This window comes from Equus quagga, unplaced genomic scaffold (genome assembly GCF_021613505.1).
Source record: "Equus quagga isolate Etosha38 unplaced genomic scaffold, UCLA_HA_Equagga_1.0 268.1_RagTag, whole genome shotgun sequence".
Classification (NCBI taxonomy): Eukaryota; Metazoa; Chordata; class Mammalia; order Perissodactyla; family Equidae; genus Equus; species Equus quagga.
In genome coordinates, this window is record NW_025799869.1 from 2,161,472 (window position 1) to 2,188,855 (window position 27,384).

At 57.5% G+C, this 27,384-nt stretch overlaps 1 protein-coding gene across 5 annotated transcripts in view; it reads left to right on the forward strand.

Moving 5' to 3' along the window:
• LOC124233877 (semaphorin-4D-like) overlaps positions 1 to 27,384 on the forward strand; it is a 91,955-nt gene that overhangs the window by 33,274 nt on the left and 31,297 nt on the right. Inside the window, exon 1 of one of the 5 annotated variants that reach the window (XM_046651137.1) lies at positions 15,645 to 15,665. The exons of the other annotated variants lie outside the window; for them this stretch is intronic. The gene's annotated coding sequence lies outside the window, so the exon portion shown is untranslated. Of the gene's footprint in view, positions 1 to 15,644; positions 15,666 to 27,384 lie in introns of those variants that run through there. 5 annotated transcript variants of the gene reach the window in all.

Consider the following 27,384-nt stretch of genomic DNA (forward strand, 5'->3'; position numbering starts at 1 on the left):
AGGACGGTGACCCCGGGCAGACAGGCAGTTTGTTCTGATCTTTCAGATTGTGAGCACCACCCTCCTCTGAGATCCTGCGGGCGCCCGGTTCCTCTCCTCTGGGGTCCTGTGGGTGCCCGGCTCCCTTATCATTCTTCTGTGCTGCCCAGCCCCAGCGATGAGCGCTAGGCAGCCCCTCCCCTGCCCCCTTCGTCCCCCAGGCTTGTGTCCAGCAGAGCCTGTCCCATTGCACTCGCGCTGATGTGACCTGGGCCACGTGGGGGAAGTGAACCGAGTCGGGGGCCAGAGGCCACGGCCAGCAGGGGAGGGAAGGCCACGTGGCATGCTCCTGGTGCCCTGGCTGGGGAGGGTCTCGCCAGCCTCACATGTGAGGGTCTGTGCGTCCATCACCTACATGATTCGGGCATGTGCACACAGAGCCGCACATCCAGGGGGAAGAGAGACGTGTAAACACAGCCGTGGACCGGTGCCCCGGGAGGCGCTGTCAATCCCCTGGCATCCGCCTCCTCCCTGCCCTCTGGGTGGTGACCCCTGCGTGAGGGGGTCGCAGCCTGCGCCTTGGGCCAGCTGCAGCCCTCTGTCCTCGCAGTGGAGCCTGGGGTGGCGCTGCTGAGCAGAGGCCAAAGTTTGACAGGGTTTTCGTGCCTGCTTGGGTGGGAAAGCTGGAAGCAGAAATCGTAGGCCTGGTGTAGGGGCTGAAATGGAGGGAGGAACCAGGGTCCGTGCGGACAGGAAGCAGCCACAGCCATGTGGACGGAGGGTGCCGGGCGCTTGGGACCCTACAGCCCCCGGAGGAGACCCCAGGGCTGAGGGGGTTGGTGGATCTGTCTTCCTACCTCTGGCTCCCTGTGCCCCTTTCTTGTGGCCAGGGCAGCCTAACACAGCATGGCCCAGGTGCTGTGGCCAGAGCCCAGGGTCACCCTCTGTATCAGCACAACTGCCACATCACTCCTCTGGATGTGTCTTAATGTGCTGCACTCTCTTGTCTCAGGGCCTTGGGGTTGTCTGCCTGGGAAATGCACAATTCCTCCAGCCAGACGATGGCCCATCTACCAGGCAGACCCCAGAGAGCCCCACGATGGCCTGTCCACCACGCACACCCCTGAGAGGCTCATTTTTCTGGGAGATGAAGGGCACTTTTCCCAGAAGGGCCTGGGCTGCATTTGAAGGCTGTGGAGGCCCCCCTGGGTGCCTGAGCAGAGGGCAGGGCCAGTGGGGGCAGTGTGGCTGGGAACCTCAGTGCCTAGTGCGTGTGCAGGTGAGGAGTCTGTGGGAGAGAAGCCTGTATCCTGGTTGCCCGCCCGACAAGGGTCATGTTGAGAGGGAGATGATGAACCCCTGGGCCTCCGTCGTCTGTCTGGACCGTTCCTGGTAAGCTGCAGGCTGGCTGGTCCGTGTCACTGGTGCTTCTCCTCGCCCTAGCTGGTGCGAGTGCTTTGTGGCTGTGACCAAGGCCGTCACTCAGGGCAGAATTACTCTGTAGTGTGTTCTTGGGCTAACAAGGATTGCGTTAATGCTTAAAATTGATACTAAGATGTGGTGATCTTGAACATGGGTGGGTTGGTGTTCATTTGGCCAAAATTGGTGCGTTGCGTTCACTGCTAACTTTTTTGTAAATGGAAAATACGGGACCTGTAAATAGGTTTTTAAAAATAGACACTTCTCTTGCTTTTTACTGTAAGTCAAGTTGACCCATCGATGCACCTTGGGGCCTGGGGTCTGTGGACTGCGATGATCTTGATGTCTATCTCTCTTGAGGTCTGTCTCTCTTGAGGTCTGTCTCTCGGGCTGAGCCAGTGCTGAGGGAGGAACACTTTGAAATGGAAGTGAAACCAAACTTCGCATCTCATTATTTGTGGATGGTGAGGCTGTTCTTGGAAACCCATAGCTTCTCTTTGGCACCTTAATTTTTTTGTGAAATCTTTAATCACTGAAGAAATATGTTACCCAGGTGCAAGTGTTTCTTTTAATATCACAGCTGCTTTACGAGAATTGCCTTCAGAGCTAGTTATCCTCAGAGGCGGTTTGCAGACCAGAGTGGTTTCCACCCTCAGCAGCTAGATCTTAAAGAGAAAGAGGATTCAAAAAATCCGATTTTTTAAAACAGATGACCTGTGTATTATAAACCCATGAGAATATCCTAAAATTCTCAACCATATTGCAGACTTGGTAAATGTCTTAAACTTCATAAATTATTTATAATTGTAGTTGAAGGATATAAGGAATTCTTGAGCTCATTGCACGAGAATACCTTTAAAGCCAGAAATGTTAGTCTCTCACAACGGCCAGAATAAGCCTTTTCTTCATGCTGGTTTGACGGGAGCAGCTTTACACTCACGATGGATGGATTAATATTTTCTCTAATTTGGTGACCCAGCTCTGACACTGGTGAGGGGCGCAGTCATGCGGCTTCCTCGGCAGATGTCCTTGAGTGTGCCTTCTTGGGCTTCCAATGAGCATCACGAGGCCCTGGGAGCCTCTGAAGGTCGTCCCCCAGCCAGGCCGGGGCGTGACATTCCTACCGAGCCCCCTGAGCACCAGCCGCATCCGTCCTGCCTCTCCTGCCTCTTGTCTCTGAGCTGACGCTCAAGGCGTTGTCACCAAAGGCTCCTTGCAGGGGAAGGACGTACGAGAGGTCACTGGGGCAGGTGCCTGGAGTCCATGGGTCCGTCCTCCGCAGGGTGTACATCTGTCACTCCTCCTTGTCACAGTCTTACCGCACCTCGAGTAGATTCACCCGCTCCCACGGCCTCTGTGGATTATGAGAAACTGTCCAGTTGGAAGGGACAAGGCCCGTCGTGCTGGCAGCCACCTGGGTGCTGTTGCTGCAGGTGGGATGGACTCGCACCTTGGTTGCTGGGCTGAAGGGATTTTAGACTTGGGGTCTGGGACCAAGCGGGTTTCCGTCCTGCCTGGGCGGGGCGTGGACCTCTTCTACAGCGTCCGTCCATCAGACAGGTACGGCCAGTCCCCGTCTCGCTTATGACCGAGGCTCAAACACTCAGTGTGTGGCAGTTACCTGTGTCCCCCCACCCAGGTCACCTTCCTGCTTTCTTCCGCCCTAGACACGTCAGCCAGACCTCTGTCCTGGTGACAGCCATGAGCACCTGGAGCCTGTGCCCATTTCGGGCGGCAGACGTGGGTTGGTGCCCACCATCACCAAGGGCCGCCATGTCCCAGGACAGTATCCTCCCCTCAAGGAGGATGGGGTTGCTGGTGGCAGCAGTGACTGCAGAGGCTCAGCCTGTGGGCAGGGGTGTGCTGGGGGGTCAGTGCTGGGTGCGGGGCTGGAGGCCGTGGTCTGGGAGGCTGGGCCTGCCTGCTGCCTCACAGTGTGCCTCCTTCCAGGCCCTGCAGGGTAATGGGACGGCCCGGCCCCACACACCCCTCAGACACCATGCGACAGTCCCTGGAGAGGTGCTGATGGGCTGTGGTCAGGAGGCGGCCAGGCCTGCAGCCCGGGACAGTGGGTGCTTCTCTGCCAGCACTTGTCCTGGGTTGGTGTCACTCCACCCAGCTGTGCCGTGGCTAGGGGTCGGGAACGCCTTGCACACATCACGCCCTCATTCACTCTCACCACCCCACCAGGCACCTCGACTCCCCGCTTTCACGGCTGGACTCTGACCTCGGGGGGAAGTGGGGGTGCTGAGCACTTGCCCAGGCTCTACAGGGGAACCCGGGAGAGGGGTGGCTCGCTTGTCCTTGCCCTGGAGCCGGAGGTGCTCGGGGACCGCCATGGCCAGGCCTGCGTGGTCCTCAAGCACTGAGGGGCTGGCCCTTGGCGAGACCCCTTCTCCCTCCCCCAGGGTACCGAAGGGCCTTTCTCCCAGGGACAAGAGCTCCTTCCTTCTTCCTCTGCCAGGGCCCTGAATGAGCCCACAGAGGAGAACAATCGGGCCCACATCGCGCACAGCCCGCCATTCAAAGGGAGAGAATGGGGCGAGCGTGTTCCACGCCCGAGGGAAGCTCACTGGGGCCTTGTCCCCTGCTGAAGGGTGCCTTGTGGCCGGCCCCGTGGCCCCGCCCCACCTGTGCCCCTGGACCCCATGGCGTCGGGACAGACACCCTGGGCAGCAGAGGACCCCGTGAGGATGGGGCGGCCGGCCAACCTGTGTCCTGAGCGCCGTCCTGCCCGTGGCCGGCACAGGGTCAGGGAGCTGTCTGCGAGCCCGGCCCCGGGAGAGGTGAGGCCACCGGGCGGGCCGCAGGGCTTGGCTCTTTAGGGTTTGCTGCCAGGGGCTTGGGGTTTCCCTCTTTCTTTACAGATGGTGTATTTTCTCTTAGGAAAACTCCAAGGACCTGCAAACTACTAGGCACAGGAGTGTGTAGAAATCAGAGTTCGAGTTTTTCTCTGAGTGCTTGCCGTGTGTGAGCGTGCTGAATCCCCCTCATAATGGGGGGATGTCTGGCCATGCCCACTTTGTGGACACGGAGGTTGTGCACAGAGGGGCCAAGCGCCGAGCACATCCTGCATTTCTTATCTGTGTAGACATGCTTTCGTTTTCCCAAGGCTCACAGCTCGGTTGAGTGGAAGGGAGCTGAGCAAGCAAGCAGGTGTCCTTCTGTCCCCAGCCTGAGTGACTGGGGCCCGGATGACTGGCCACCCTTCTTGAGGACCAGAGGAGTCCTTCTGTCCGTCCAGCTGGTCAACGAGCATCCGGGGCTGAGGCTGTGGTCGGCTGGGTGCTCTGCTGGCCTGGGGATGCTCCTGGTTCCTCTTCTTGGAGGCTGGTTCTGGGCACCGGGCTGGAGTGTTCTCCACCTTCCTTTATCGTTAGGATCGCCTCCGTCTCTTGGTTTCTCCATTTCACCTGCACTCTGTAAGGAAGCGGGTGGAGGCTGTGGGCACCAACTGACCTGCCACCTGTGGATGTGGCCCTGGCAGATGCCCAAGTGGGGCCATCCAGGGGCTGGTGGTGGGCTGGGCGGGACACAGTGGTCCCCGGGACCCCTCCAGGCCCTGGCGGCTCTACACGAAGGACCAGGTGTGGCTGCCGTCCAGGTCTTCCTTGAAACGTGGTCTGTACAGTGAGCCATGCATGCCACCATGTCCAGCAGGCCCAAGCGTGTGGAAGTCTGAGATCTGGGGAGAGTGTCGTCCCGGGGGGGTGGGGGTCGAGCCCTGGAGGGGGTGACAACCACACCAGAAACTCGGGCAGTGCCTGCTTGAAAAGGCCGCCCGTGTTTAGAGGGCCCATGAAAAGAAACAGAGGCAGCAAGTGCGGGGCTGGGGGCTGTGCAGGGAGAGGCTGCGGTTGGTATTTACATAGGAATGGGCTCTGAATGGGGGCACTTGTAATCCTTCCAAAATTGGGGTAAAATTTGCATCTGAATGACTCCTCAAGTCCAGATTGCTGTGGAATGTGCTGGTTTCCTTGTTATTTTCCAGTTTCTCTTAATAGTCATTTGCATTTTTATTCAACCAGCATTCTTAAAATCCATGCTGCCTGACCGTTGCCTTTATCCTGACTTTTCCTAGCCTGGATTTCTGCCTCGACTCCTCCCACCCTGTCCTCAAGGTGGGAAGACGCCCCCAGCTGCCCCCCATCCTGCATGGCACCCAGGAGGGCTCTGGGCTCTCAGGCTGCTGGCTCAGCCCTCAGGAGACAGACAGGTTCTGTTCGGACTTTGCAGAATTACGGAGTATATATTAATTACTTCGCAGCATCAAGAAATTGGGAGATCCCTAAAAACATAGTTATTTTCTAGAAAAAAAGAAATCAGAAGTTGTGCTTATCCTGGGTCTCATTACCAAATGGCAGCAGAGGTCAGATAGGGTCTGCAGGCGGCAGAATGCTAGTCTCTAAAGACATCCACATGCCAATCCCTGGACCCTGGGAAGATATTACTTTACCTGGTAAAGGAAATTTGCAGGTGTGACTGAGTTACGGGTTTTGAGATGAGGAGATGATCCTGGATTATCTGGGTGGACCCTAAATGTAATCACAAGATTCCTAATGAGAGAGCGTGAGGAGGGCAGGGAGGAGCGAAGATGCTGTGCTGCTGGTGTAGGGGAGGAAAAACCGTCCCTCTGTTCTCTTAGGTTTGGTCAGTGGGGCCTGCGAATTAAATGGACAAATGACAGATTAACAGGAGAAAAGGCATACGCATTTTAGTATTGTTACGTGCACAGGGCTTCACAGGAAAGAAGAAAACGTAAAGAAGCAGATAGACTTGGGGCTTATATGTCACTTTAACAAAGGCTGATAAACTGTGAAGTGACGAGACCAAGGAAAGGGACTTTGGGCTCCTTGGGGCAGTAAACTGTGGGGAGATGACTAGGAAATGTATGGTAGATACGGGATGCTCAGTAAGGTTTGTTATGCAGACCCATCTTGGTATTGTCTCTGGTAGATATTACAAGGGGAAATTTTTGTCCTGCTTTTAGCACGATGGAGAGGATGGGAAGCTCTTCCTGTTTCTCAACTGCTTTCAACTCAAAATAATCCTTAGGCCAAAGTATTGATACCGGCTCAAGACAAGGTTGACGTGAGGGAAGCCATATTGTAGAAAAGAAACCATATTGTAACTTTGAATGACCTCTGACTAACCCAGCTGGATCTGCACCCTGCAGGAGATCCACCTGCTCTGTGGATTTTATGACCCCTGCTCGTGTATGTACCTTCCAGCTGTGATAAGATGGTAAGTTTGTTCTTTTGAGTTCCTCAGGAATGTGATGACCTCCTGGACAGAGTCTACGCTGATAGCCATCATCAATGACAACTGAAAGATCTGGTGTGGCAACTCCCAGTCTGTAGCACCAGAGGGTCAACATTCCTAACCCCTTCCCCTATTGCCCACTGGCCTGTATAACTGCTGCAGGATTCTGTGCCCCCTTAAGATGGTTCTTTAGGACACCAGTCCCCCCATCTTCCAATTTGCTGGGTTATTGCTTGATAAAATGCCCCTTCTCTGCCACCATCTTGCCTGCTGACAATTGGTTTTTGTCTCGTGGGAAGCTGGTGGTGCCCTGTGTCCAGTAACAGTGGTCTATCTGGGGGTGGTGTGTTCTGATCCCCTTCACTGGCTTTGAAGAAGGAGGGAGGGGCCGTGTGCCAAGGAATGCAGGAGGCCCCTGGAAGCTGGAAAAGACAAAGGAACGGGCTCTCCCTACAGCTTGCAGAAGGCACAGCCACCCCCTGGGTTTCAGCTCAGTGAGTCCCATGTCTGACTTCTGACCTCCAGAACTGTTGAGATAGTAAATTTATGTTGTTTTAAGCCACTGAGTTCGTGGTGGTTTTTGACAGCTGCCGTAGGAAGCCAGGACAGGTCCCTTAAGACGTGTTCTTGTGTCCGGGGGACTTCACAGCCACTTGTAGAGACAAGCTCAGTGAACCCTTACCCAGCAGCGAGGAACGTGCCGGATCCAGTGTGACACTGCGTCATCCTGGCCGGTGGTGGTCAAGCTTCTGCGTGTGTAATAATCACCCGGAGGGCTTGCACAGACTGAGTGTGCCCGCGGGCAGGACAGCCAGCTGCTCCTGCTGCTGGTCGGGGGTGGGGGGGGGGGGGGGCAGAGCTCGCGGGTGCGGTGGCCATGGGGATTTAAGGCAGAGAGCATCTGCGGAGGAGCTGGAGTCCCGCTGGCCCCAAAGGACAGGTGGGATTTAACAACAGGAGGTAGGAGGCGGGTGTGTGTCTCGGGATGCATAAGGTGGGAGCAGGAGGGTGCCGGGTCTGCCCTGGCCCAGCTTCACCTCACGGCGCCCTGCAAGGGCAGGAGCAGCCAGCGGTGGCTGGACCTAGCCAGCCACACTTCTCCGTCGCCCAGCATCCCTCCTGGCCCGGGGACCTGACTGGGCATGCGCCATGCACGGGCATCCGCACTCTCAAGGCCGCTTGAGTGACCGCAGGCCCCGGGCATGCACGGTGGCCAGGGCGGTGTGAGCGGGGCTCAGGGAGTGCCTTCGCTGGGCGGGCTGGGAGGCGGGAGCGACAGCGGGTGGCTCTGAGCGGCCCGCAGCCCCGCCCTGGGCGCTGTGCTGCCCCGTGTCCGGCCCGGCCTTGCCTCTGTTGGATGGGGCTTGTGCATGTGTCCTTGCCCGTGACACAGGTGAGCTTCCGCGTTGGCCGACCGACCTTTGAATTCAGCCCCCCACCCGGGAGCCCTCAGCCTCAAAGCCTCCCCTTGCCAGGGAGGAGGCCTTGGGCACATCTTTTCCGGCGTCCGTGTCGTGGGTCGTCGTCCTCGCCCTTTGGTGGTGCTGTGGGTTCCAGAAGCGTCTGTAAGCTGTAGATTAGCTTTGTGGCATTGAGGCAGCGGGTTTACTTCCTTTACGGATGTTTCTGGCTTGTTCTGTGTCATGTCCTGAAAGTTAGGTGGCCCAAGGGCTGCGCCAGCCCCTGCCCGCACCACCCCCCCGCCCCGTGCTTATTGGGGGTCTGCAGGATGCCGGTCCCCAAACTCCGGGGACATGACGTGGTTTGTGGTGGAAGTGCCATGTCTGTGGTGGGAGCCAACACGGTGCCTCAGCTGGGTGTGTGTGTGTGTGTGTGTGTGTGTGTGTGTGTGTGTGTGTGTGTGTGTGTACATGCGTGTCGGGGGGAGAGGCGGGTCAATGTAGGAACAAGCTTTTGGAAATCATCACACTTTGGGCCAGAGGTGCTGCTGGTGGTGTCCCCGTATGAGCCTCTCAGGGCGAGAGCACATCAGAAACTGTCCTGGGTCCCGCGTGGAGGAAGAGTCTCTCTCCCAACAAGCCGTAGGGACCGCGGCTGGTCAGCCTCCTCCTCTGACCGACAGCGTGCGTGTGTCACTCGGCGCTCACCTGGTCTTGCCATAGTTCTCCATCAGCTCTTATTTTATGTCAGAACACGCATGCGCAAATGCACATACCCCAGACGAATGCATGCACGCGCAAAGGCACACACCACACACATGAACACACACGCACCTGCCAGCGAAAATAATCCATAACCAATCTATAAATCAAAATCGGGGTGAGTTTATTCTGAGCCACATCTGCAGGCTAGCTTACCCTGGGGCCTTCTTCCCCAAGGAAGGAAGGGCCCCAAAGAAGTGGGGTATACAGAGTGGTTATATACCCTCAAAGAACATGTTTCACATGTGATTGAAATATCCCTTTTACAATAGTCACAAGATTGCCCTGTCAGCACAGCGATTGATGGACACAGCAGGTAGGTCTGCTGTCTCGGTGGACACAGCAGGGTGGCGGGTCTGTTGTCTCTAGCTGGGTGGTCACAGATGAGCACAGCAGTCAGTTCCTAACCTAGGGAGTGACGTTTATCCTTAGGGGAATGCCAATGTGGGGGGAAATTGCATCTTTACCTTAAGGCCATTTGTTGTTGTCTTTGGGACACAGCAAATACTTAAAGCAGACGTGCAATGCATGCTCAGGCCCTTTTGGAGAAACAAGGTCGGGCTGAATTAGGTTTACACCAAATGGCTTCCTCATAGACTCCAGTATATCCTACTGCTTGCCATTTGTTTGTCACACCACATGACCCCACACAGCGCACACAGAGACACACCCCCTGTATTCTCGCCAACCTCAGGTCTCTTCTGGATGTCAGCCTGGAGTGTGTGTCCAGGAGATCATGGTGGGGAGACCGAGCCTCAGCCTAGAAGACAGCCAGCACCCTCCTGCTGACATCCTGTCTTCTAGAAGTTTCCTGGAGCCTGGCTCACACCAGGACCGTGACTCCTGACAGCCTCCCCCCCACCACCCCGGCTTCCCCAGACTTGCGGTGGGGGTGGGGCAGCCACGATGGGTGTGTCCTGGGCCTGGGTGGCATGGGGGGGATCCCAGTCCACCTTCCAGAAGCATTATTGCATCTCTTGGCCAAGTTGTGGCCCATCTTGACACTTAGACGCCTGGAGACGGTTGTCAGCTCCGCTCCCATGTGAAGTACTGCATGTATCCTCCACTTGCAGGGGTCCACCCTGGGGCATTGGCCCTGGCAGAAGGGCCAAGTTAGCAGAGGCAGAAGATTCTAGAAAGGGAGTGAGCTACTGGCACTCCAGCACTTTCTGATGCTCCCAGATGCTGCCCACCCTCCACCTCTCGCCATGTGCAGGGGAGCTGTGCCACTTATCCTGTCACTCCTGTGTCACATAGAGACGACCTGTGGAAAGGTCAAGGGCCAAGTGTCCCCACGCGCTGGTCCTCGTTAGTGGCAGTCTGCGCTCCTTGCAGTGACTGCCCTGTTGGCTCCTGGTGCCCTCAGGTGCCAGGCACAGTGCTGGGTGGCAATGGTGAAGCTGGCCGGCCACCTTGGAGGGGCGGAGGGCAGAGGTGTCTGCAGAGTGACTGAATGCCCTCTTCCCCACCAGGGAATGGAGTAACGCCCTGTTGTGTGGATGGAGCACGGTTTTTATCCACTCATCCGTCCATGGGCATTTGGGCTACTTCCACCTTTGGGCCGTTGTGGATGATGCTGCCCTGAACATGAGTGTGCAGATATCTGTTCAAGATCCTGCCTGTGGTTCTAGGTCTCAGCTAGTGAGGAAGCTCCGCTCCGTTTCCCACGGCAGCTGCACCAGCACCAGCTCACGCTCCCACCCCAGTGCGCCGGGCTCCAGCTTCTCTGCGTCGTCCTGGCGCGTGTTGCTCTCTGCTGTCTGGTGGCGGCCGTCCTGCAGAGTACGAGGTGTTGCTTCTGTGTTTGAGGAAAGCCTCAGGTGGAAACTCCTTTGCTTTCTTGCGCTTCTCAAGCATCATCTGCAGCACCAAATCGTGTCTGTTTTTCGGGATCTGCGAGTCCCGAGTGGGCATCTTACCCTGCGCTGGGTCAGAACCGGCCGCCGGCTGCCGTGGACACTGCTCCAGGATGCAGTGCAAGGGACACTGTGTGGACCCTCCAGGGACCTTCTGGGTTGAGAAGGAATCAGGCCGGCCCACATTTCAGGGTTCCCTCTCTCTCTCCCTCCGGGGACCTCAGCTCTTGTTGCCCCTGTGTCGCCTTCCGCAGTCTCTGTGAGAGGCAGGTGTGTGGGACCCATGAGGGACTCTGCCTCCGCCTGCACTCTTCCGCACTTCCTTGGTCTCCATGTGTGTGTGTTCAAGCATGTATGGTTGGTGCAGGTGTGTGAGCGCGATGCATGTGCACATGTGATGTATGTGTGCATGTGTGTGTGATGTGTTCGTGTGCACGTGTATGTGAGATCCTTTTGTCCCTGCCCCGTCAGCCCGAGCCTTACACTCCCCTTGGATGAGCAGGCAGGTTCCGAGTGAGCTCTGTGGAGGGTTCGCAGGCTCTCGTCCTCGAGGCAGCTCAGGGCTCCCCGGGAAGGGAAACGGGCCCTGGAAGCTTGGGGAGATCTGGTGTGGACGGAACCGCACCCATCATTTCCTGAGGTCCTTCCTCCACTCATCTGAGCAGGGATCAAACTCATCGACTGAACCCTGGACCGGAACTCATCGTGGGAGGGCACGGTCCTTGGGAGCCCGAAGGACTGCAGACGTGAGGTCAAGCTGTGAACCATGGCAACCCCTGAGCCCCAGGCCTCTGGAGAATTCACCAGGCAGGGAATGTGGGGGTGAGGCGGCCGCCAGGCTGTGTGCAGATTTGGGGGCGCAAGGCGAAGGGCATAGCCTGGCCCGGCTCTCATTGTGCCTCGAGCACCAGCATGGGGACAGGTCCCGTGGAGAGGAAGCCCCCAGGCTGTGGTCCTAGGGGTGGGCCTGGTGAGGTGCGGGGCGTGCATTCCACAGTCTGCACTTCCAGGCTCTGTGCCAGCTGCTCTCACTTCCTGGCCTGGCGTGGCTCTCCAGCTCTTTGGAGAGAGGCTTGTCCTCCTCCTGCTTACAGGTGGGCCAGTGCGGCCACACCCAAATTGGGGAGGGCCGTTTGATTTCTTTTCTCCGAGAGACAGCTGTCTGGTTGACAGCCACAGCTGAGTCATCCCAGTTACTAAACATTTTAGAGAGTTAAACCAATAAAGGGATCACCGAGCAAATGCGGGTGTCCAGGGAGGCTGGCACCCATGTGCATGACCCCCGCTGTCCCTGCCATGGGCCTCACTCCCTGGGCGCCAGAGACGATGAGTGGGGATGGGGACACAGGGTGGCCCAGCCGTGGTGCCGGCGCTTGGAAGGCAGCGCAGTTCCCCAGGTGTGCCCGGTGTGCTGGCAGGGGATGCCCCGCCCGGCCTGGCTCTCACAGGCTGCTCTGCATGAGCCCTTCCTCTTCTCCCTCCCCCACCCCCCGGTGGATCTTCTTACACTTTCTGCTTTGGAATCTGAGTGTCAGGTCGCTGCATGAGTCAGTATCCACGTCAGCAACACCTGTGCTCGGCTGCCCTCCGGTTGAGCAGGTGCCGCTCTGCAGGTGACGTCTTTTAGGACAGGCTGTGAGAGTCAGAGGCTGAGACTGGAGCCGCCTGGAGGTGCGTAGATGAGGTGGGTATCCTTGGGCACCAAGGACAAGCTCTTCCTCTCTATGACCAGTGTCTCTGGGGAAGAGTCATTGTAGAAAGAGCAAAATGTGAAACTTGGCACAGTTGGTTTTTTACGGCCGCTGTTGTTATCCGGTTAGATGCAGCTGCAGTTGGATGATCGCCTTAAAGGCTTAGCAGACGACCCCAGCCGTTCCGTGGGAGATGTCAGTAATGTCATTAGAAGTTACGGTCTGTTGTGCCAAGTGGTGTTATAAATAGCCTGCGCACTTTTTGAGGCCAGCTCCGTCTTACAGCTCAGAATCCGAGGGCAGGGGGTTCGGTTGCTGGCCCCGGTCACATGCTGGCGAGGGGCCCAGAGCTCGAACCCAGGCAGCCAGGCTCTGGCGTCTCTTGGGGGATCAACAGACGAGTCAGACCTCGACGGGAGCACAGATGTGGAGGTGAATGAGGTGCGACACCAGGGAGACGAAGGCGTGAGGAAGCCAAGTCCTGCTGGGGACGCCAGAGTGTGGCCCTGGTCCAGCTGAGGGATGGAAGGACTGGAATGTGTCCCTGAGGGTGGCAGGAATGGGTCCTGGGAGAATTCAGGGCCACCTTCCCCTTCATATAGGGTGGGCGGTGGAGAAAGGGCTGAAAGAGAGAATCTGGGGAAACCGCTCTTGTTTGGAGACAACAGGGTTTTGTGAGAAAAACACTGAAAAATGCATTTTCTAACATAAAGAAATTTAGAAGACACAGTGGAGTCCAAAGAAGATATTTACGGATGCCCCTGAAGTCCCCCGCCCAGAAGCGAGCACTGCTCACACCTGGCGCCCCTCCTCCGCCTGTGACAGGTGGTCCCGCCAGCCTGCCTGGGGCTCGGGCTCTGAGAGCAGGTGCGCCCAGCCCGACGCGCTCGCCCGCGGAAGCAGGTACTTCCTTGCCCGGATCCAGATCCCGGAGTCAGCGCGGGCGAGGGCCTGGGACTCCGAGGGTGTGCTGCCCATGGCCCTTCTGGGCTCCCCTGGCTGTTCTTTTACACGAATAAGCGTCCATTTAAGTGCTGTTTTATGGGCTCCTCTTTGCATTTAATAATACGCTGTGTTCCTCTGTGCTCATCAGTGAGCGCTGACTGGATGGATGTGCTGCCTGCATAGCGTGCTCTCATGTTGTTGTTTATTTAGCCGGTTCCTGACGGGTGCACACCGAGATCGTAAATCTCTGTTGTTAAAGTGACGAGAAGGTAAACATTCCTGGGCTGGCATCCTTTTGAACTTGGGGGATTTCGGAGGCTGCGGAAGCGAGCGTGGCAGAGCTGGTCAGGCTCCTTCACAAAGCCAGGCGTGTCTTTGCCCTCCCCAGGGAGCAATCACCTTTGCAGGTCCTCTTCTCCATCCTGGGCCCTGCTGCCCGCCGGGTGCCGGCTCTTGTCCCAGGTGGGAGCTTTACTGCCGGGGGGGCAGGCACCCCCAGAGAGGCAGTGAATTGTTTCTGCTGACGATTGAGGGGCCTCTCACCTGCGGACTGTGGGGTCCACGCAGGTGTGTGTGTGAGGGGGCTGCTTGGTATGGCGTGCCTCAGCCGTTCCAGCCTAGAAGAGAGGTGGCCCCGGGGATCTTGTGGGGTGGGGGGCACGGGGCTGGGGCAGCCTGGGTGAGCTGGGGCAGGCACTCTGAGTTTCCAGCTGCAAGTTGGGAGAGGATCATGAAAAAGTCCTTCCAGTTCTAAAATTTTGTGATGTGTGTTCTCGCCTCTGAGTAATCTCCCTCCCCATGGCTAAAATGTTTCTAGAACCTTCTGTCGCCTGAGGATGCTTTGGGTGTGATTGGCATCCCAGGCCTGGAGCCTGTCCTGAGCAGCCAGGCTGGTGATCATCTCCGCCTGCAAAGCCGCCGCCTGGTGCCCCCCTGTGACCACGGGCCAGGGTGAAGCTGCAGCTTTGGAAACTGCGATACAAGTTTTGTAGTTTTTAATGAGGTTTTACCGTCATCTGAGTTTTCAGATGCCCCATCTAAGACAGCTTGACATTGAACAGAAACCTGGCAGCCACATTCTTCTGAGCATGAAACTGGTCTCTCTTCATTCACCCCTGGACTTCAGTTTGCGTGAGTGATTTCGTCTCACTTTTAAAGCTAGCCAGAGTGAGTGGAGCACTCTTGACTGCCCTGGGTAGCAGCGTGCATCTCTCTGGAAGGCATCGCCCCAGACCTCCCTGAGAGCAGCGTCTCCCGGAGGCCGAGACACATCTGACGGCCTAGGGATTCCAAGGCGGCCGCTGTTGGTCAGAACCTGTCCTTTGCAAAGGGCTGCTGGACTCTAACTTGGAGCAAGTTTGTGATTTTGATAAGACACTAGACGTGAGGAGTGCCGTTATGCCCAGCTGTGTTTACTGACTTGATGGGGTCCACCTGGGTCAGGGTCTCCTCCATCGGAGGGGAAATTTAGCTTTCTGGCGCTGAGGAGCCTCCAGGTGGTGGTGGGGGCAGGCTGGCATCAGTTGCTGACCCCACTGCTCTATACTGGTGTGGCTTCTGGCAGCTTCCAAGCCTGGGTGTTCTCTGCAGAACAGGGATGATGATGATGATGATGATGATGGTGGTGATGGTGGTGATGATGGCGGCAATGGTGGTGGTGGCGGTGATGGTGGCGGTGGCAGCTCCTGGCACACCCTGGTACTGGATGGTTCCCGTGAGAGGTCAACACAGCCGTGGTGTCTTTGGGTGGCTTGGCTCACTCCTTCCCAGCTGTGAAGGCTCTTGCTGGGATGATGGGGAAGTCGATGCCCCCAGGTGCGTGTCCTTGGCCTCCCACAGGTGAGGAGCAAGGCTAAGACGAGGCAGCCAGAGGGTAAGGGGGTGGCTGCTGGCAGGGAGTGAGGATGGGGAGCCGGCCCGCAGGGGGCTGCCTGCCTCCAGAGGGGTATCCGGTGGTCAGTGTCTGGTGGGTGAATGTTGTGGGGGAAGGAGCCGGCCGCCCTCGCTGTCGGTGCTCTGGGACATGGTGCTTCCTGGGCCTGAGATGGGCGACTTCCCCACAGGGGCCCTGCACTTCCCCTCCCCGCCCCTCTCTCGGGCGTGCATCAGCTTCCGGACCAGAGTGGGTGACTGGAGGGTCCCCGGAGGCTGAAGGGGATGTGGAGAGGAGGTAGGCGGGGCGGGGCCCAGGCAGCACTGAGGGACGACACGTGGGCTGCCCACAAGGTCTGAGAGAAGGAGGATGTGCCTTCTGCTTTTACTGGTACCTGTGGCCACCCCGGGGCGACCTCATTTTCTGCTCTTCTGAGAGGCACTTCCTCTCCGGGGTGCCCACCGCCCCACGCCTGGAGGTAGGGCTGCGGGAGCCTTGTCGGGATCAGGGCCCGGTGTGGGGGAGGGCCAGGCAGGGGCTGGGAGCCATCTGTGCCTCACTTTCCTGCAGTCTGAAGTGAAGGGGTGCTGAGGATTCTCCGAGGTGTGGTCTGTGCAGCCCTGAGAGCCGCCCATGGCTCAGGACACGTACCCTCTCCTCAGCTGCCCCCTGCCCACCTGGGCGGCCACAGGCCTAGCCCGTGTCCCTCGCTGCGTCTGGCACGCAGTGGCTCAGGTGTCCCTGGCAGGGACATGACGGGTGGTACTGGGCCACACGGGGTGTGGGGCCCAGAGGAAAGCAGGGTGACACTATCCTGAACCTGGGGTGCCCAGAGGGTAGGGAACGACTTCGCAGGAAATGGTGTCCGCGCCACCCTGGGTGGCTGTCTAGACCGCATCCCTCTGCGTGGTCACAGGGAAAGCAGAAGTGCTCGTGGGAGGCCTGGCCGGCGGTGGGCTTTGCAGGCAGGGGAGGGGCCCATTCCCAGGACCGGAGCTCAGAGCCTAGGCCGCGTTTGTCTGAGATCAGCCCGCGGCACTCCCCGGCCCCACAGGGCAGCACCCACCCCACGAGACCTGATGGATCGGCCAGCTGACCCTCCACAGGCGCTCATTTGCCCCTAAGGGTTCTTGCTTCAAGTCCCCAGCATGAGGAAAGGCAGGAGTTGGGATAGAGACGCCCCAGTGCTCTCCTTGGGGGCGGTGGTCATCAGGGACCCATGGGATGCCAGAGGCCTGACCTGCATTGCCAGTGGACCGTGAGCTCGGGGAGGCCCAGCCTCCTTGGGGCCATGGCTGGTGTTAGAAGGGAGTGCCTAGACGGGAGGGTCAGTTATGTTTCTGCGGCTGGAACACGCCCATGGCGCTCCAGCTACAGGGAGAGCGTACCCGGGAGCCGGTGGCGGGTCCTGCCTGGTGGGGTGGCATGACCACCTGGCGATGCGCCAGGTCCAGTTCTGCAGGAAACGAGGCCCCAGTGGGGCTGTTTGATCTGTGTCCACACATATCCATTTTTCTGTTGGCTGAGCAATTCCAGAAAAGAGATTAGCGACACACCATTACTCCCATTTCCTCGGTCTTGGAAATGCCCATGTCCTGTGAGAAGGGTCCTAAAATGTGGGAACACTGAGCGCTTTCCTCTGGCTGGCACAGTTCCAGGACCCATGTTTGGGCTCCCCTCTGTTCTGTCTCTGCGTCCTTTCCCCAACGTCTCCTGCTGTTGGGTGAGGGCGCCAGTGTGCACGAGGTGGTGAATGTGTGCCGAGCCCAAGGCCTTTCGCTGGCACCACTACGACCCAGTGGAGGAACGCGCCTTCCTCTGCCATTGCGAGCCAAGCCAAGTCGTTCTGGGCCATGATACATCCTCCACAGGGACAGGGTGGCAGGGCCCTAGTGGGACGGAGAGGGCAGCCCAGCTTGTCATGGTGTGAGAATGTTCTAGAACCTCTTACATGTTTCAGTTGATTTTGGTTCCCATGAACTGTGAGGGTCGACCTCCAGGCAGGCACTGAAGAGCCCGCCCCCTCTGCCTCGTTCATGCTCCGTTCTGCATCTGTGCCTTCCTGGTGGTCCCCTGAGGACACGCCTCCCAGGGGCAGCAGGAGACAGAGGGGGTGGCGGCTCACCCCTCCGTGGAGCCCTCCCACTTGGGAGATGCTGCGTGATGGTGACACGCCAGCTGCCTCTGTTCCGTGTCCCACGCATCCTGAATCATCTAAAAGGTGACTCAGGGCTCAGAGCGGGTGAGCTCATCCCCGTGGGACTGTCTGCCCCGCTGGAATGACAGGCCTTCTCGGGCCCAAGGCCCCCTGGGCCAGGCTCCAGGACCAGGTCCCACTAGCAGTGGCTTGTGAAGGCAGAAGATCTCCTCCCCGTGTGGAGACTGCAGAGCGAGTCCCTGGAACTGGGGGTGCGCTGCGTTACTTCCGAGGGTCCCTGCGACTCTGGCTTCACTTTGCCTGGGGAGGGCAGCAGGGGTTCCTCCAGGTACCTTCCCGCCGTCTCGAGGGGCGCTGGCACTTGGTTTTCAGTACTGCCTGGATTACGCGCCCTCCTGAGATGGCGTGCTTTCCGTCTGACCTTGGCAGCTTCGGCCGCACCTGGAGGTCTGGGACTCGAGGCCCCTCGGTGCCGACACTGCCTCGTTTTAGGTCCTGCCCTCTCCCGTCACTCTGGAGGGGAGTGGGGGAGCACAGCAGCTTCGCCTGGAAGCATCTGGAAGGCTGGAGAAGAACCGCAGGGGAGGCTGCTCCGGTCCAGTACTGGGTTCACAGCATTCCAGTCAGAGTCACTTGGTGGTGGTCTCATGTTGGGTCGCACCTCTGCTGGCTGTTTGGAAAGTAGAGATGATAGGAATTCTGGCCGTGAACCTGCATGTGGATGGCAGGACCGTGTCAGCAGCAGAGGAAGTCCTGGAGCCCCCAGGCCAGGGGGAGGCTGGGACCTTCCCGGCATACGTGGGGCCCTCAGCTCTGCTTCTCCTCTTCCTCACACCAGGCGTGTGGTTGTCCTTCGTCCCATTCTGAGTGCTCCTGGGAGGCCGGTCCACCCGCCCAGTGGCCGCTCGGTCCTCTGTTGACCGGGCGTGGGTTGAACGTGGCTTGGAGGCAGCAGAGTCTAGAAATAACAGGTTTGCTGCAAAGTGCTCAGCCAATCCCGGGGGCTGAGTTGGCACTCCTGGAGGTGCCCTGGGAGGGGTGTGGAAGCTGGGGAATCAGAACAAAAGGTTTGTGTGTGTGGTGTGTGCACAAGAGAGTGAGCAGAGGTCTAGAGTCATTCCCGCCGTGGGGATTGGTGGCCCGAGGTGATGGAATGGTGAAAATTCCTTGTGTCCTGCCGGGAGCGAGGTGATCTGTGGACTTGCAACGCTTTTCCCGGAGCATATGGATTCTCCAGTGGGCTTTGCCAAGCCAAGTCGGAGCGAAGGCCGCATCCCGGGAGGGAGGCTGATTGCAGGGGCCGGGCCTCGTGTTGGCTCCGGCCCTTGTCGACGCGAGCTGGATGACGGCCTGTGGTCAAGCTGGCCTAACTTTGTAATTCTGCTGTATATTTTTAAGGAGTCACTAAAAATGAAGGCAGAGAGAGTGGCATTTTGTGGTTTTGAGACTTAAAAAAGACATCCCCACTCTGGCCTGGGCTTGTCGAGGCTCCTAGGTCATCCCTCTGGCAGCTGCTGAGGGGAGAGGCTTCCTCGACTCCTGCAACTGGCTGGGTCTGGGGGCCGCAGCCAGGGCAGGAGGAGGCTGGGCCCCTGGTGAAACCGCACATACTCCCTGCAGACACTTGGAGGGGTCTGTGAGCATCTGGGGGTGCAGGACCCTGCCCCAGGCAGCCCGGAGCAGAGTCCTGAGCCAGCCCCAGATCCCAGCTGGTTCTGGACAGATTCTTCTCCACCAGGCAAATGGCAAAAAGGGGAATCCCCCGTTTCTGAAGCTCCTCCTGTGGGGCCGAGATGCCCTCGTCTCTGCTGAGTTCCTGGGCTAGGGGCTGAAGGTCAGTGGCAGAAGGGACATCACTTCAGACCTGGAGACAGAATGCTTCTGCAGAGAGCCATTTCTAGCCCCACCCCAGTGCGGTGGGCAGTTCCGGAGCCCAGGGTGGGCCGACAAGGCCTGTGGGCAGTGCACGACCCTGGAGGGAGGGAGAGCCAGCTCTGGTCTTGGCTTGGGATGGTTGTTGCGTTTTGTGGTCTGCTTCTCCTCTGCAACAGTGGTGCAGAAAACCTGTCTCACTGGGCGTGCGCTGGGGGCGGGGGGCGGGGGTGTTGTCACTGCTGCTCCTGGAGGCAGCAAGGGAGCCCACGGCTGGTACCCCTGTTGTCGGGGCAGCAGGGCTGAGCCCCTGGTGGCTGAGGCTCTTGCCGCACGAGGGATTCTTTCAGATACCCGGCATTTACAGGCACGCCCTGTGGCCCGGGGAGTGGGACGTGTGTGACATGAGCAACCTCCCGTCTTGCGGCCGTGACGCCCTGGGTCACTCGCTGCACGGGCCGAGTGCAGCACAGCCTGGCAGGAAGCCGGGTCGTGAGTGAGGCGGGCAGCATCCAGGAGGACCGCCTCTTTGCTCTAGCGAGTGGTCACCTTCTCGCCCTCGTCTGTGGTGGCACGGTCGGTATTCTTCTTGCCTGAGTTTTTCACGAGACCCAGCACGTGGAGCTGGCCGACTCCAGGCCCCGGGCTCTGCGGGCAGTTTCGAGGCTGCCCTGGCCTGCGAGCTGAGGGCAGTGATGACCAGGTTTCAGTGGGTGGGTGACGAGGATGTCCCGGTGGAAGCACAGCCAGGCTGTGTGGAGCAGGAAGGCAGGGTGACCCTGAGACAGGTGAGCAGTCTGATGGGGCGTCTGCTGGTTCTCAGTCCTGGCTGCCCAGCTGTGGGGCCCCGACATCACACAGACTCAGGGTGCATGGGGAGCTCTGCCCAGGAGGTCTGGGCAGCCATGAGCTCAAAGCTCCACAGGGAGGGCAGGCAGCAGGGGTGGGAGAGGGCTGCAGACTGGGGGAGCCGAGGGGCAGGCCTGCCCACCACACACTTTGGGAAGAGAGGGCTGAGGTTGCTCTGAGGCGGCCGAGTCCAGGCTCTGAAAGAGTGGGCTTGAGCGAGTTTGGGGTCAGAGGACACACCCCAGTCCAAGCCGTTTCAGGCTCATGGACCAGGGCGTGGTAGTAGAAGCTGATGGTCGTGGTCATGGGTTTAGAGAGAGGAGCTTGGAATCTAGGCGTCAGTGGGAGAGCCAGCGTGGGGGCTGATGTGGGCCCAAGAAAACCTGCTTCCCTCCCTGTACTTGTTTCTGTTGGGATGTGGCCAGTGTGGCCGTGAGAGTCTGGCTGGACCCTTCCCTGCGCTGGGGCATGTCCTAGCTGCACCAACAGGGCAAAGGGCTGCTTTGTGTTGCTGTGTTGACATTTTATTTAAGTTCACTTTGGTAGCACGCATATGTGCTTTACAAGTCCTCATCCATGCAGCTTCATTCCCAGAAGTGAGGCAGCTTCTTATTCTGTCCCAAGGGAGTGGCTGACAGAAGTGGATTAGCTGAGGGAGGTAGAGGTACTGAGAGAGCAGCTGAGGGAGGTAGAGGGGCTGAGAGAGGTGGAGGTACTGAGGGAGTAGTTGAAAGAGATGCTGAGGGAGTAGCTGAGGGAGGTGGAGGGGCTGAGGGAGTAGCTGAGGGAAGTGGATGAACTGAGGGAGGACCTGAGGGAGGTGGAGGGACTGGGGGAGTTAGCCAGGAGGTGGAGGGGCAGTGACCTGTTCTAGGTCACAGCTGGGAAGTGGCAGCACTGCATCTGAACCCCGCAGGCTGGCCTCGGAGCCTGCACTCAGGCTATCACACCCTGCTGCCTCCACTGTTAGGAGCAGAATAAACACCAACGAAATTAAGACGTCTCCTTGGCTTGAAAGAAGTGTAAAAATGTGCTAGATGGCTTGACTGTGTTTAATAGCAGGGAACGTATGCCTTTTAAAGCACAGCTCAACTAACTGGAAAAACTCAGAGGAGACTTGAATGAAAATAAGTCATGGAAATGATGTACGGTATTCCCAGTAGAGGGAAGCGCGCCTGTCAGTGTGACGAGTCAGTGTGACGAGCCAGTGTCCTGAGCCTGTTTCCTGCCCCCAGAGAGGGAAGGACAGAGCCTGTGACCATCTCACGGTGCCCTTTTGGGCACCCAGACCTCTGCAAGTAGGCTCTGTGTTCTAGATAGAAGAGTTCTTGGTCAGGTTTTGCTGGTGGTTAAAATCAGTCTTTGAAAGTGAATTTTAAGTGGGAAGTTGGCAATGTTCTGAATGGCCAATGTTACTGTGTTTAGTTATGGAACATCGCAGAGCCCTGAAACGACGCTTGGGCCACGGGCTGCAGGCAGATGAAGTCACGTGCACAGACTCCTGGGAAACCCAGTCCCCCTGCCCTCCGGCCAGCCCACAGGCGACGGGTCCTTCCCTCTTTCTGGCACTTGCAGGTTTCTGTTCCTGCTGCAGTGCTGTGGCTGCAAGGCTGCCTCCCCCCCAACACCCCCCCCCCCACTGGGGCGCTGTGGGTACTGGCGGCCGGCCCTCCCCTGCCCCGAGTGGGCTGAGGGTCTGTGACGCTCACCTGCACCTGCCCCGGAAGGCTGTCCTCTTTGTCAGGGTTTCTTAGAAGATGGCGGCCAACAAGATGTTGGGATGACTGGAAATGAGGTGGTCTGTCTGCTGTCCTGAAAACTTCTGTTTTGATGAAATCCACTCAGCCGACTTCAAAAAGGGATCATGTTTTAACAGTTATTAGAACCTGTTTTTTGAAATTGTCTGAAATGTTTTCTTCTCTGGCCTTTTTCTGTTTTCCAAGTTTTTAATTTAATATCTTACTTTAAATGTCAGGTTAGAAAATATTTTAATTAGGAAACCACATGCTTAAGGTAAGAATTTGAATAGTGCTAAAGAATACAAATAGTAAACAGTGAAGTACACTCCTACCCCGGACCAATGCCACTCTCTGGTCACTCACTGCTGGTGGGTCCTTACTTAAATCCTGATTTTTTTTTTTTTTTTTTTGAGGAAGATTAGCCCTGAGCTAACATCTGCTGCCAATCCCCCTCTTTTTGCTGAGGAAGACTGGCCCTGAGCTAACATCCGTGCCCATCTTCCTCTGCTTTATATGTGGGACGCCTGCCACAGCATGGCTTTTGCTAAGTGGTGCCATATCCGCGCCCGGGATCTGAACCACCGAACCCTGGGCCGCTGAAGTGGAACGTGCGAACTTAAGTGCTGCGCCACTGGGCCGGCCCCCAGATAGCCTTTTTTCATTGAATTTTGTACACACAAGTGGCCACATGCCTGTGCCCACACATGGGAATGTATTGTCCATGCTGTTGGGAACCTTAATTTTTACTGTATCCAGCTGAACTCCCGGCAGAGACCTGCTGGGTTGTAAGTTCTTGGCAGGTGTCACCCCGTGGCCCCAAGAGGTTGCCCAGGGCATGTGACTGCCGCCGGGCTCCCTTGCTGCCCCGACAGCCCGCCTGTCTCATGGCCGCCCTCTCAGGTGGGAAATGGCATTCTTGCTTTAATGTGCAAACCCACCCCAGACAGGGCGCATGGGTTGGAGGGCTGGTTGCCGTTGAGGGTCCTCATTTCACTCTGCCGTGGATGCCTCGGGGGGGATTCTGGGCCAAGGTGAGGAGATTGACCAGGAGTGGCTGGAGGCCCCCTCCCCATCCACAACCGCGGCTCCCAGGAGAGTGTGGACGTGGCCGCAGCCTGGAGCTGCCCTGGGCAGGAGGAGGCTGGTGGAGCCCTGGTCAGTTTTAGGGGCGGGCTGGGACATGCAGTGGAACCCTACTTTATATCCCACAAGGTAGGATGTCGTTAGCAAGGCAGGTAATTAGCAAGCGTGGGTATAATCGGCTCTGCTTCACAGGTGGGGAGAGTTGTGGTCCATACTTGTGCAGTGTGTCCTGGGTGCCAGGCGCTGTTCTAAGCTCTTTACATGGGTTCCTCATGGCAACCAGATGAGATCGGTGCTACTCTTAGGATGCCCACTTTCTGGATGAGGAAACTGAGGCCCAGTGACTTCCCCAAGACACAGCTGGCAGGTGGAGAAGCCAGGCCTGGGACCCAGGTCGTTCTGACCACAGAGCCCTGTGCCTAGCCGCATCGCACCTGGGGCGAGGGACCTTTGGAAGGTGGGGTCACATTTGCAGAATGTAGGCAAGATGAAGGCCCGCTTCCCTTGGCTCTGTGCTGTTGTCCTCAGAGGCCCTTAGACAGCTGCCCTCAGGGCCTGGTGGGGGCTCCCACACACTCCTGTGTGATTGGGCGTGGGGTGGGGGAAGGCCGGGTTTCTGGTGAGTGGGAGAGCTGATGGATGTCATTCCTTTATTTTGCAAATGGACCACTGTGTCTTTCTCCCTGCGTGCCTCCTGAGAGCAGAGGATGGGCGATGACTCCAGGAGCAGGTCTTCTGCCTCCTTCAGTATGATGACAACTAATTATAGCTCGTGGGTTTTTCTGTCGAGAATGGAGAAATTGCCGCGGTGAAGGGTGCAGACGGCCAGCCGTGGCCGGGCCCTCGCGGTGACAGAGGGCGGAAGTGTGTATTTATACCCGGGGACCTCGAGCTCGAAGCTGGGTGGCGGAAGGCAGATATGGAGACTTGCCATAGAGGCAGGAGGCGAGGATGCCACTGTGCCAGCGCGTCGTGCGAGTTGTTGAGAATACAGACGTCATGCGGCTGCTCTGAGCTGCTGTCACTGTTGGTCAACACCGTGGAATTAGGGGGAATGGGATACGCGCCTGTCCACCCTCAGAACAAGCAGCTCTGGGCTTTTACTTGTTAAAGTGACAAAGCCTTCTTGCATTTCCAGAGCAAAGAAGTTTTTCGGTTTTAAAATCCTTGGCCTTCGCGTTGTGTGTGTAACCCTCTCACTCAGGCGTGAAGCACTTTCTCTCTCCCTTCTGTTTTGCAGTCTCCAGGTGTCGCTGGGCCACCTGCCTGGGAGAGGACAGCCCCGTGTGCACGGTTCCTGGGGTTGCCGTCCCCTGCCCATGGCTGGTGCCACTCCTCCCCCCGTGTTTAAACAGGAGACGTGGGGTCCATGTCCTGGGTGGACGTGGCCTTGTTCAGGACATCTCTGCCTGCTCGTGTGTGAGATGTTTTTGATACAAGTTGGCTGTCAGAAGCAGCCGCTGCCGTGGGAAGGCCCCAGCATCAGTGTCAGGGCCCCGCCGTGGTGGGACCCGTTGAATCCTGGCCACTTCTGCCTGCTAGTATGGAGTCTCGTCTAACTCAGCTGTTTGCTCAGGATTCAGGGGACGTGGTGGGCACTGAGGGGCCCCCGTGACTGGAAATCGTGTCCCATGGGTAGACATGCAGACCGGGTACAAACTATTCGCTGTGCTGCGGGCGTGACTGGCCCCACTCCTGGGGGGCTGTGTGGGAGGGATGGGGTGTCAACAGTATTTCCGTAGAGCCTCTCCTGCCTCTCAGCAGTCTTCAGAAAATGGCGAAAACTATGTAAGCTCTTTAAGTAAAAGAAAAACAAAAATACCTCAACCACGAAAGATGCTAGAGTTTGATTCTAAGGTTTAAAAAATACATTGGGTTGTTCACAGTCACAGAGGGGTCAGCGTGGGTTCACCAGCCCTGGCGCCCTCCTTGACCCTGCGTCTGTGACCTCTGGGTGTGCAGCTCTGATTCCCTTTGTCTGAAAGTTTACTGCAACAGAATAACAGACACACTACAGCAACTCGCTGCTCCTCTGTGGGAATTCTGTTTGGCGTAAAAACAATCAAAGACAAAGAAAAACGTGAATCTAAATGGGTTCATCAGGAACTCATTTTCTTGGACGTGTTGTGTGTATCTCTGCCTTTTCCTTTGTCGCCTCCCACCTGTGGACTTCAGCGCAGTTAGTGGACGGGTGGGTGATCCTTTTCTGATCAGTGGCCTCTCGCTCGCTGTGACCCTGGCTCGCATTTGAAGGGTGTGTTTTCAGGGAAGTGGCAACAGTCAGGGGTTGGGGACCAGCTCTTGCACCTGGTGACTGGTGGGTTGCACTTCCTCCATTCAGGGGTGAGCGATTGTACACTCACTCTCTCCCGCTGTTGCACAAGCGCATGAAGGCCCGGCGGATCCTGGGTCAGGGGTTCGGCCGCCCGGCCCAGAAGTTAAGCGCCTCAGCAGGAGCTTCTTTCCAGCGCCTTCCCAGAAGTGATGCCAAGATTCTGCGAACACAGTTGAAGTGTTTAAATGTTCTTGTTTCCCGGTATTTTCAGAGCAGAGGTTTCTGAAGACTCCTTCCCAGAAACGATCAGGAAGTATCGAGAGGCAGAAGCACCGTCTGTCTCCATCTGTATCCCATCTTAGCAAAGTGGAGGCTTTGTCGAGGCCTCAGCGGGATCCAGCAGAAGGCGGGTCCTTGTCCCTGTGTGCTCTTGGAGGCAAAGATCTGGACTTGGCTGCCGTCCCTTGGGGCTGGCTTGAGGAGGAGCCCTCGGGGAGTGGGTGCTGGGTGCCTGGAGGCCCACGCATCACCTGGTTTTCTTCTTCCCTCCGCCTCTCCCGCCCACCTGCCTGTGCTTCCTCCCCTGCTCTCTGGGCTGACAGCCCTGCTCTAGGCACCAACATGCTCCATCTTCTCTTGTGGGCTGTAGGGGCCTCATCATGAGGTCTGATGTAAAGAGAGGGCTCTCAATTTTGCTCAGTACATGGTCAGCCATGTATTTCCAGTTTTAGAGGAAAGAGAAATGCCAGTTTAACTTGTACGAACAAGAAGGCAAGCCCCCATCTCTCCTGCACCTCCTGTACCGCGGGCGGCCTGCAGGATCATCGCTTCTCAGCAGTCTCTCGGCGTGGTCTGTGGTGTCGGCATGTGTGGCCCCATCTCGAGGACCTGCTTTGCCCGGTCGGTGGGGCGCTTTTAATGAACACAGCTCTACTTCCGGGGTACGCAGCACTCTCTGAGTTTATTGGCTGGTTATGTACGTATGTAATTCTAATTCCCTGGTGTGTTGGGCTGGGGCCCAGGTTGGTTAGGTCTCTGCGTTTATTAGGAATTCCAGGTCCAGGCATTTGTGTCACAAGTATTTTTCCTAGTTTATTTTGTTGAGCCTGTTACTACAAAGACCTCTTTTGGCATCTGTGGTGTGAGGGGGTTGCAGGCAAGGGCAGTGTCTCTGTTCAGTCCTGCATCAGTGCTGGGCTGTGTGGGATTAGAGGGTCCCTGGGGGGAGGCCGGGAGGGAGGCGCCCCGCTGTTCCTGCCGTGCGGTCACAGGAAGTGTGAGAGAGACCGCCTCTCCTCGTAAGTAAACACAGAAGGGGCAGGGACGTGCAAGAGGGCACACTGACCCGGGCCCACGTCTGAGCCCACACGGCGCGCCACACCTCTGTGCGGATGTGACGTCGTTCCCTGACTTGAGGGCAGCATGGGGGCGTGAGGTTCTAGTGTATGAATGTTTTCACAGAGAAATATGAAGTGTAATTCACTGTTTAAAAAACACGTAGGAGGTGAGTTCCCTGGTCACTCCCCTCTCGCCAAAGGTGACGACTGTTAACAGTTGGATGTGTGTCCCTGTGTGTGTGTCCTGTGTATATGTGTCCATGTGTGAATCCATGTATGTGCCCGTGTGTATTTGTCTGTCCATGTGTGTTCATGTGTGTCCACGTGTATATGCATGTCCGTGTGTCTGTGTCCATGTCTGTTCATGTACGACCATGTGTATATGCATGTCTGTGTATGTGTGTGTGTGTGTCCCTGTGTGTGGAGACTGGCACTGCTCCCTGGACACGATGGGGGTCATCAGCCTGCTGCCCTCTGCCTTTGTGTGGGTCGCGGGTGCAGTGAGCTCAGGGCCGTCCAGCCGCGCTGCATCACCCTCCTGCACATGTCCGACCACCAGCCCTCAGTGCAGGCCGTCACTCTCGGTGCACTTGTGTCCGAGGGCCGTGCTCACCCGCGTGGCTCTGCACACTGGCCTTGTCCATGGATTGCTGCCCAGGGATCGCATGCACTCCGCTGGAGATTGAGACTCGCCCTCAGAAATCCTCTCCCTGCTCCACCAGCACCAGTGGCAGCAATCTTCTGAATTTCCGTTAATTAGGTACTTTTTCATTGACGTTTCTTTATTACTGGAGTTAAGCACCTTGGAGCTGTTTTTGAAGGCAGGAAAGTTTATGAGGTGGTGGGGAAATTAAAAATGCAAATAAATTCAGTTAAAGCAAAAC